A 10,602-nucleotide genomic window follows, 5' to 3' on the forward strand; every position below is an offset into this window, starting at 1 on the left:
ATGGGAAGACCTGGAGAGGGTTGCCAGGCCTGGCCCACCAGAGGTCGTGACCTGTGAGCCCAGATGGGAAGGATAAGGAGCAGCCGAGTAGAGTGTCCTTGGCAGAAACGAGCTTGCCGCTTTCTAGAAACTGAGAGGAAGCCAGCGTGGCTGGAATGAAGAGGGAGGTAGAAGAATGAACTTAGAAGGGTAAGCAAGGCTCGGGTGTTGAAGTCTTAACGTTTTCAAAAAAGCATCCGAAATGTGCACCTAACTCCATAGTCTTTAAAACACATACATAGAAACCTGGGATACAGTAAAACTCAGTAAACGTTAGCTATTTCAAAGGCGTTTTAGGGGTGCCTGGCTGACTCATTCAGTTGAGCCTCCAACTTCGGCTCAGGTCATGACTTCGCGGTTCGTGGGTTTGAGCCCTGCGTCTGGCTTTGTGCTGACAGCTCAGAGCCTAGAGCCTGCTTCGGGTTCTGTGTATCTCTCTCTCTCTCTGCCCCTCCCCCACTCACCCTCTCTCTGTCTCTCAAAAATGAATAAACATTAAAAAAATGTTTTTTAATTACTATTCCAGGGGTCAGCTGGGTGGCTCAGTCGGTTAAGTGTCCGACTTCTGCTCAGGTCACGATCTCAAGGTTTATGGGCTCAACCCCCACCTCGGGCTCTGTGCTGACAGCTCAGAGCCTGGAACCTGCTTCGGATTCTGTGTCTCCCTCTCTCTCTCTGCCCCTCTCCTGCTCACACTCTGTTATCTCCAGTGTGCAGGCACTATGCTAGGTGTGGGGGAGCTATGCAGGATCAGCCCACTCATTCCCCTGGGGAAGGAACCATCTAGCTGTGGAGTAGGGCTTCGGTAGACACAACTCCACTTTAAAATAGTTCAACCGGAGGAAGGGTTCTTGCCCCAAAGTGGGGCTTCAGAGAGAATATCCTAGAGGAAGTGATGGCTGTATGACTCAAGAAGATAGTAAGAATTAGCCAAGGATAGGCAGGACTTTCCAGGAGGTAGGAAGAGTTAGCAAAGGCCTGGAGGGGGACACAGTGTGGAAAGTGAGTGGGAACCACAAGCAGTTTGACCAGACCAGGGAGGAATGTGCCACGGGGTGGGGGGGCCGACGCTGCAGAATGAGACAGGGATGGTGTGCCTTCCTGGGGAGTGTGGCGTGGAGTCCATGGGCCACGAGGCCACTGAACGACCTCTGGAAGGGCGTTCTGTGGTTGATTTGGGTTGGGTGGGGTAGTGACGTGCCACAGCAAGGTAGACTCAGGACGCTGTTGCTCTTGTGTGGGTGAGAGGTATTGAGAGCAAAAGTAGGGCTGTGTAGTGGTTGGTCTAGAGAGGAGGGGGTGGGCGAGAGAGAAATTAGAAGGTGGTATGCAAAGGCTTTGGTGGAAAAGGCTCCATGGGGGACACATCCCAGGAGAGGCCGGCTTTCAGCGATGGTGGGACGCTGAGGACAAAGGTCTTATTCAGTGATCTTGGCATGGCCTCTACCTGCCCCCACACCCGATGTGTCCTGAGTGCTGAGTTTTGTTCAGGGACCAGGACATCCCCATGTGGGCGAACATTTCCTTAAATAGAAACCATGTGGATTTGGGGGCTAACTTCTGGGTTGCTGATGTGTGCTTATGTGTATGTTTATAAAAAGACAGTGATGTACAAAACTTGAGTCTTTTCAACCCTGGCAGGACCTTCAGGGGGAAGAGTGTCACCATGTCAACTGCTGGGCTTGTGAGAACCTGGGTCCCAGGAGGGAGGAGGGGGATGAGAAAAAGGTATGTGGGCATCTGCCTGTACTCTGTGTATGACCAGTAGGGGACGGTTTCTGTTTGGAGTCTTTTTTGGGAAGGAATAGAACAAGCAAAAAACCACTGCTCAGTCAGATCCATGAAATTGAAATAATTTGCATCCTGCAGATCTTCTGCCCGTGAGGCCTGCTCTGTGTGTCCCACCCTGGTGAGACTCTAAAGCTGATCCTGGAGCTGAAATGACCGGACAGAGTGAGCAGTGTGTATTGTGTGGTTATGATTTAATAAAGCATGTGTTGTTCCCCACTTGGCAACCTGGCCAAGACGCTCTTCTAGCAGGTGGTGGGTAACTGGACCCAAGCCCCCTGATCGTTGCTCAGGAACTCCCTGGTCCAGCCTTTGATATCAGAACAAGAGGAGAAAACAGTGACATAGGACACTTCCTGTCCCAAAGGGGATGTGATACAGGACACCTGAAACAACAGGCAGAAGGAAAGCTTCACCAGAGCTGTTTTGGGGGAGCCAGCCACAGCCTGCCCTCCCCAAGTCCTCTAAGACCTGGTCAGCAGCGGGATTGGGCAACAGCTGTTGGACCAGGGTTCAGCTCAATGGGTTATCGTGTGTTCCCGTGTGGGCAGGGCACACACTCGACACTGACCTCCCACCCCCTGCCCTTATGAAGGATATGATCCAGTGATGAAGTTGAATAAGCAGGCAGGCACTAAAAATTATCGTGGTGAGGTTTAACATTTTTTTCTAGAGCACAGAGAGGTGTTGTGGGAGCCCAGATGATATGCTCCTGAACTGTCCTGGAAAAGTCAGGGAAGGCTTCCTGGAGGAAGAGGAATCTAGGCTGGGACTTGAAGGATGAATAGGAGTTGGACTATACACAGTTGCACAGGCTCCAAAGGTCTAGGTTGAAAAGAAAGTGGAAATTTAAGCTTAAGAATTTTATCTTATCTTATCTTATCTTATCGTATCTTTTTATTTATTTATATTGAGAGAGAAAGAGTGAATGAGTCAGGGAGGGGCAGAGAGAGACGGAGAGAAAGAGGATCCCAAGCAGTCTTCACACTGTCAGCACGGAGCCTGATGTGTGGGTCTCCATCCAACGAACCTGAGATCGTGACCTGAGCTGAAGTCAGACGCTTAACTGACTGAGCCACCCAGGCGCCGCAGATATCGTGATGTGTCTGTTCTCAAGTACTCCTTCCCTAACGGTGGTGGATTTCTCAAATTCAGGAAGTGTAACATTGGTACAATACTCCTTTCTCACAGTCCAGATTAAAGTGGTTCTAACGGTTTTTAATTCAGATCAAGTCCAATCAAGGGCACATTTTGCATTAAGCTGTCATGGGTCTTTGGTGTCCTTTGATCAAGAATGGTTTTCCGGCCTTTCTCCTTCCGGCATGAGCTGACACGTTTGAGGAGTCCAGGCCAGTCACTTTACGGATGAGACAGCTTATTCACTGAAGCATTAGGAGTGATTGCACACCTCCTGTGTGCCGGCACGGTGCTGGTGATAGGAAGATACCTTGAGCAAGGTGGGTGTGGCCACCTTCCTTCTGGAGCCCATAGTCTAGTGAGAGAGCCTGATGATAAATAAGCAGGCTACATAAAATGACACATGCTGTGGGGCACTAAGAAGAGTTCCTGGTTGGACAGAGTCTGCTCTAACAAAATGGAGAAATAAAGTAGGCCTGAGATAACAGAGGGGAGAGTGTTCCTTTTGATGGGTGACTGAAGAGGGCCTCTCTTTGAGGTGGTGATATTTAAGATGAGAGCTGAAGGATGAGGAAGTGCCCATGAAGAGGCCTGTGTGGAGTGTTGGTGACAGCATGCCTGGCAGAGGGAACAGCATGTGCAAAGGCCTGGAAGTTGGGAAGTTTTGGGCTTGGCCGAGGAACTGGGAGAAGGGCATTTTGCCTGGGGGAAGCGGGGAAGGAGGCATGAGTTGAGTTGCTGCTGTGGGCAGGGGCCGGTGGGGCTTATTTTAGATGCGATGGGAAGTCCCTGGAGAGCTGATAACGGGAGAGTCCTGAAATGAGATGTTCTTTATTTTATTAAGTTTATTGATTTATTTTTGAGAGAGAGGGAGTGCAAGCTGGGGAGGAGCAGAGAGAGAGGGAGGGAGAGAGGATCCCAAGCAGGCTCCACACTGTCAGTGCAGAGCCTGATGTGGGGCTCCAACCCACCAACCTCCAAGATCATGACCTAAGCTGAAGTCGGACCCTTAACTGACTGAGCCACCCAGGCGCCTCGAGGTGTTCTTTAAAAAGTCCACCAGCTTCTGTCTGAACCACCGCTGAGGGTGGTGCCAGGCTGGAAGGAAATCACTTCCACGAGTTAATGAGGGTATTATACATACAGGGTATTGTTTGTAAGAACTTAGAGGTATCACAAGGGATGATTTAATGCTTTATTTTTGTAATTGAAATTATACCCGAGTGATTTCTGAGGCATGGACTTGCCTTTTGGAGAGATTGGTGGGGCCATGTCTTGTTTCCTTCTTTGTCGTTGGTTTGTCAGTGATGAGAGCCAATGCTGTTAGTATCTAGAAACAACGTAGTGGTCCCCTCGCCTCCCAGGCAGCTTGTAATTTGGTCGTGGGCTGGCGTCTCTGGGGAAACCTGCCACCCTTGTCTGTGGAGCTCCTGCCTCCCACCTGCTCCCTCCATGCCCCTTCCCAGAGCCCACCCACGTTTGCTCAGTTGACCACCCTGGAACCAAATCAAACCTTCAGAAGAAGCCCAACGGCAGGCCCAGCAAAGGCACCCACCCGTTCTTGGGCAGGCCCAGTGCAGCCAGGGGCCCTCTGTCAGTGTGCCACATGCCAGGGAGCCACAGGACCCGGCCACCAGCCCAAAGCTTCAGAACCAGAGATGGAGAGAGAAGGATCCCCCTTTGTGGATTATCATCTGAGGGTTTAACAGCACTGAAGTTAAAGTTACCTTTACGGTCAGCTCCAGCTTTATGCTGGTTGCTGTGTATTAATTCACAGACACGCATCAATTTCTCTTCTCATGTGTCCTCCACGAAGTTGGTCCTCAGTTTTGATCTTCTGCATTCATTCTGCCTGTCTTTTCTCTGGGCCGAGAACGGTGCTGGGAGCTGGGGGGAGGTCACTGAAGAAGGAGCATTACTGGAATCTGGGGCTGGCTAGAACAGCTGTGAGGCAGCTCGCTGCAGGCAGGGCAGGGAGGGATCTATCAGCTGCAGAGCCTGCCCCCTGGCCTATCAGAGGCAGACCTCCCACCCCACCCCACCCCGTGCCCCCTGCAGCCACACTTAACTGTAGGAGTCCCGTCTCCAGTCTTGGGTCTTGGAACATTCCATGCTCCCCAGCTCGTTAGAGTCTTGGCACCTGCTGTTCCCACTGCTAGAATACGTTTCCTGCCCCCACCCCCTCAACAGCCAACTATTACCCTAAGAAGCCTTCCTTTTCCAGCCACCCTGACTATATCTGATAAGTTTATTACATGCATGCACGGAACTGTTTCCTTCAGAGTACATAGTTCTGTTTTATGTATTTAGTTTTATTTTCAAAGTACTCCCTGCACCCATTGTGGGGCTTGAGCTCATGACCCCGAGAACAAGAGTTTTCCGTGCTACCAACTTAGCCAGCCGGGCGCCCCCATAGTTCTGTTTTGAATAATGCATGCATATATGTATCTGATTATTTCATTAGTATGTATCTTCCCTACTTGGCTGTAAACTCTTGACAGTGGCAGGAACGTGTCTTTGGTTGCTCATCACCTAACCCCACGGTAACCTGTGTTTAAGCGTTTAGGGGTTGGGTTCCCCAGAGAACTGCTACTTCCTGGTACTAGATGAAGGCTTGGGAAGTGTGTGCACGGTGGGTGTGTACATGGTGGGCAGCTCCTGAAGGCTACAGGATGGGGCTCTTTCTCCTGCAGGCACAAGCTGAGCTGGTCTGTCAACACATTCTTTGCAGATGTGAAAGAATCCAGTAAGATGGAAATGAGAGAGGGCTGGGCAGGAGAGGATGTTTGCAGATACTGGGCATTTCCTGACCTTCTAACCAGCAAGAACCCAGGACACCTGAACCGGTGGCTCCCCATTTACCTTCAGAGCGGGCCACAAGGCACTTCGTTTCACTGATGTCTCTATTCCATCACCTTTTTACCTCTTGGCTACCAGTCTCTATAGTAGGATTTGCTAGAGAGGAGCGAGGGGCGTGCTTAATTTTTCTGCTCCATGCCAAGTCTCAGCCAGGGAGAGGAAACTCTGTAATCAGACGTTTTCTCTCCTCTGCTCCTTTGTTAGGATACTGCTCTCAAAGAATGTCCTGTTTCATTGAAGAGCTGAGCCAGCCTCAGCACGAGCCCTTATTTCAGTTGGATTGTATTTATTCCCAAATGGTGCTGGGCAAATACACTTCTGTGTCCCCACTTCCCTGGGATGTCCTGCCGAACAACATTTTGAATTAATACTTAGAATCTGTGTGGCAGCAGGTGCATAACCCAGGAATTGGGTAGAGATGTGGTCTTTATAATCTGGAAAAAGAGATCATTCTTGAGTACTCCCAAACTGGGCTTCAAGCATGAGTGCCCAACTAGCCCTTCTCCTTGACCGTCTAATGAAAATAAAATACAACAGTGCGCACTCTAGGTCAGACTGAACTGCCTACAAGGACTAGGGAGGTGGAGCTCTCCTGTAGTTGTAGAGTGTACTTCCTTGTTAGCTCTCTAGTCCTCACCACTCCCTTTTGTCCTAAGATTACAATTGACTGCCAGTTTCGAAGGAACAGACTCCTTAGGTGGTCACACATCTTAGTTTCTATTTTGGTTGTTAGATGTTTGGGATGGGGACTATGGCGAACTAGCAAGATTGTGGCTGCTCTTGTGGTTATTCAGGAGGACGACTGCTTTTCAGCGGAGATTAGGGACCCTGTGTCACCAAGATAATCTGGGTTTTCAAGAGCAACTCGATATCTGGATTAATGTAAGATTTTCTAATTGTTTAAATATATTTTTTGAATGTTTACTTACTTTTGAAAGAGAGACAGAGCATGAGCAGGGGAGGGGCAAAGAGAGAGGGAGACACAGAATCCAAAGCAGACTCCAGGCTCTGAGCTGAGTCTGACAGGGGCTCAAATGCACAAACTGTGAGATCATGACTGGTGCTGAAGTCAGATGCTTAACCGACTGAGCCACCGAGGTGCCCCGTGGATTTTCTAATTTTTAAATGTTGACCACAAACCCATGATGTGACATATTCTTTGTGGGTCTCACAAAACTTAACTGGGAGTGACATTTTGCCCAAGAGTTAGCAGTCCCTGGGCCAGTGCAGGGTGAGTCATCAGAAAGGCGCCATTTCTTCAAATGGCAGAATACAAGCAAATGGGTGTAGATGAGAGAAGGATTTAACCCCAAAAAGAGCTTCCAGGAAGCTGCATGGGGTGTTGGAGGGAGATGGGCTTTGGCCCATGGGGTCTCATGCGACAGAGTGTGGATGGCCCAGTCAGTCCACCTCACGGAGTCTCACCTTTCCAAAGCATGAAATGGGAAGATGGCATTTGTTTCTTAGAGCCCATCAAGGTGGCCTTTGTAGTGCTCAGTTGCTGTCACTCCATCAGGCCTCACCTTCAACATGATCAAACAGAACTGGTCATGGCGCTCAGGTGTTCTGATGGTTGTTCAACAGCCCCATGTTCCATCTCACCAGTTTGGGCTCAGCTTTCTTCCTTGACCTGTAGCCATTGTCTGGGTCCTACCCCACATCTGTCTCCTGTCTCTCTTGTATTCCTTCCCTCCTCTTTACCTCCCTTGCCATCATTGCCTTGAGGTACTTATTACCTTTTAGCGGGATGATGGTAACTGTTTCTAAACCACTAGTCCTCCTTCCTCCCGAATCACTGGACACATGCCTCCAGCCCACCTTCCTGCGGTGTATCTCTGCTGGGGGCAGTGTTTAGCCCCCCCGACCAGTTGGTAGAGGTTCCCATGCCTGGCCCCATCACTTTGTTCATCTTCTCTCTTACCAGCCCGTCCAGGCTCTTCTCCTGATACCCCTGCTTCCCTCCTCTCACCCACTGGCCCCCAGCCCCTTTGGTCTCTTCCAGTTGCTCACGTCTGCCATGTTTTTTCCAGGATCCTGATACTTGGCACGTTGGTCTCCTTTCTCTTCACTCAGCCAACCCTTAAATGTTTGTGCCTCACATGACATTTCTCTAGTCTCCCCCCTTATTTGCCCATTGCACCCTAGACTTCTTGGCTTTTGCCCCAGTGGTAATGAATTATTTGTGTATAAATGTGTCCATCTCTAGCTTGCTTATTGGACTGAAGGGCTGGGAAGGCAGCACCACACCTGGCTCTTCTGTGTCTCCTGTTCACTGAATGACTGTAGACTCTTCCTACTTGAACTTCTGCAGAGAAATGGAATGACTCGCTGTTTCATGCACTCACTTTAGAGTCTTTAATTGCATGGGGTCTGGCCTGGTCTGCCTTGTGTCACTTCTGTCTCTACCCCTATGGGCTGTACCATGTTGCCATTTTATCTCTTTGTGTCTTAATCTCTTCAACTGTAAAGTGGGGCAGATAATAGTACCTATCTGGCAGCATCCCCGTCCTACCTTGTGTTAGCTGTGTTCCCCTTGGCCATGTAAGGGGGCCATGCAAGGGGAAGGCCTTGGGTTTCCCCTTTAGTAAAATGTGGGTGGTGATAGTAATACCCTCATCCCCGTTCATCCCCATTGTCGGGAGGATGAAATGAGGGAACGTGCAGGAAGTGCACTGCCCCACGCCTTGCATAGAGCACTGCTCAGTAAATGATTACTCCTTTTATGATTGTTATTAGTCTAGTGGTTGTTCTGGCACAAATTAGAGAGACCTGTTTTTGGTAATGCTTTTAGGGCCATGTGTGGGGAGAATTAGATGCTCCTGCACTGTTACTTGGGTTGCTGGTGGCAAGGGAGCGTTACATGGAAAGACCCATGGTCCACTACTTCTCTCTCCTGGCTCTAGCTCTTATTCTTATGGCCCGTTTTTGACCTTGAACTAAGGTATTAGCACGATAGCCTGTTTGTTGTGACTGGTGCAGCCTTGGACCATCTTTCACTTCCTGGGGGCAGCTTCCTCGACCATGCCATCAGAGATGCTTCTCCGTCCTCATTCCTTCTCCATCTCTTCCCCCCCCCCCCCCCCCCAGTTTATTTCCATCATAGGATTTTCTCTGACTCATGACATTATGTGTGGTTTGTTTTCTTCCTTCCTAGACTGGAAGTTCCACGAGGTCAGAGACTTTGTATGGTTCTCTTTGGGGAGAGCGGAAAAGAAAACCCTGCAGAGGACCTTGGATATACTTTAAAAGTGAGGATTTTAATCTGGTGACAAGTCTGATTTGGAGGTTGGAAACGATCAGACACAGGAGGGCAGCTCTCTCTGTATCAGTGGAGTTTGACTCTGTCATGAATGGATTCTCTTAATTTCACACGGAACTTTCCCATGTGTGTGGCCTGTCCATCTCCAAGGAGAACACAAAGCCTTCTCACCCCACTCTAAGCCGAGGATGTGTTTCTCCTTGGTCAGCTGGTGGCCTCCCAGAGCCCACTGGCCTGGCTGTACCCGGCTTGTCTCCGGATGACCTCGATCACGGTGGGTTCAGAACAGTAGTAGAAATAACAGCAACCAGCATTCATCTGTGGAGCTTTTCCTGTGTGCCGGTAGCTCAGTAAGTGCTCTTAGTGCCCCCGTTTTATGGAGGAAGAAACAAACTGAGGTTTGCAGAACACACGTTATTAGTCTAAAATCATACAAGTAGCAGGGCCAATGTGCAAACCATGCCATCTGTTTTGAAAAGCATCGGCTTCGCTGTTGTGGTGCTGAGCCGTGGAAGACTTTACATCACTCAGGTTTGGTTTGAGATCTGTTGCGGGCAGGTAGAGAGAGGGAGAAGGGCAAGGAAACGCTGTAGATTTATCTTGCTAATTTTACCAGGGCTTGAGCTAATATTAAAGTCATTTTGAGCCCTCTACTGACAAAGGCGGAAGAGAGAACCCAGTTCGATATTAAATATTTGCAATGGAAAATTCACAAAGCCTTTCTGAATGGAAGATATTTCCGAGTCATTCCCCTGGGACTAATTCAGCCAGTTGTTCCTTGTGCGGCATGCTTCCTGTGGTTGCTTCACTCTTCTCAGAAATGAACATTCCTGACTTTGAAGTTCTGGAGTTATGCTGGGCTAGCGGCTGAACTCTGCCTCGGTTTCCCTGGCAATGAGTGAATAGAGGGGACAGGGCTGTGTATTGCATTTAATTGCTCGAGTTATAATTCTCTGATAGTGAAAGTTACATTAAGCCCGGCGCCTTGGGTCACGGAGGTAGGATATATCACAATCATAATAACCGTAGTAGCGGATGCTGAGTGAGCATTTGCTGGGTGCCGTACTGAGTGCTCAGCACTTCACATGTCCTCGCTCTTTGAGTCCTAACTACTGCCCCGTAGTCAAGGTCCTATTAACCCTCTTTTATAGACTAAGGATCAGCATCACAGAGGTTAAGTTCTGGGCCCCGCTGGCACGAGGCAGAGTCGAGACAAGAAGCCAGGACAGCTTGACTCAGAGCTTCCACTCTGTCACTCACGATGCTGTGTGCCACAGAACTTTGAAGTGGTCGATGGAGGAGCTAGAGATCATTCCAGACCCCTGGCTATGGTGGGCCAGAATTGCCAGCACTGAGGGTGGAGGATCTCCATGTCTGCTTTGGCTGCCCTGTCACCTGCTGCATTCCTGGTGATCTCGGTCTGCTATACATCCAAGCAGGCGAGGAACCAGAGTGGCTGCTCATTTTCAGTTTGGAGACACGCACCGTGGGCCCTTCAGGGGAGAAAGCCCTGGAGTGTA

This window comes from Acinonyx jubatus, chromosome A1, assembly GCF_027475565.1.
Source record: "Acinonyx jubatus isolate Ajub_Pintada_27869175 chromosome A1, VMU_Ajub_asm_v1.0, whole genome shotgun sequence".
In the NCBI taxonomy this organism is placed as follows: Eukaryota; Metazoa; Chordata; class Mammalia; order Carnivora; family Felidae; genus Acinonyx; species Acinonyx jubatus.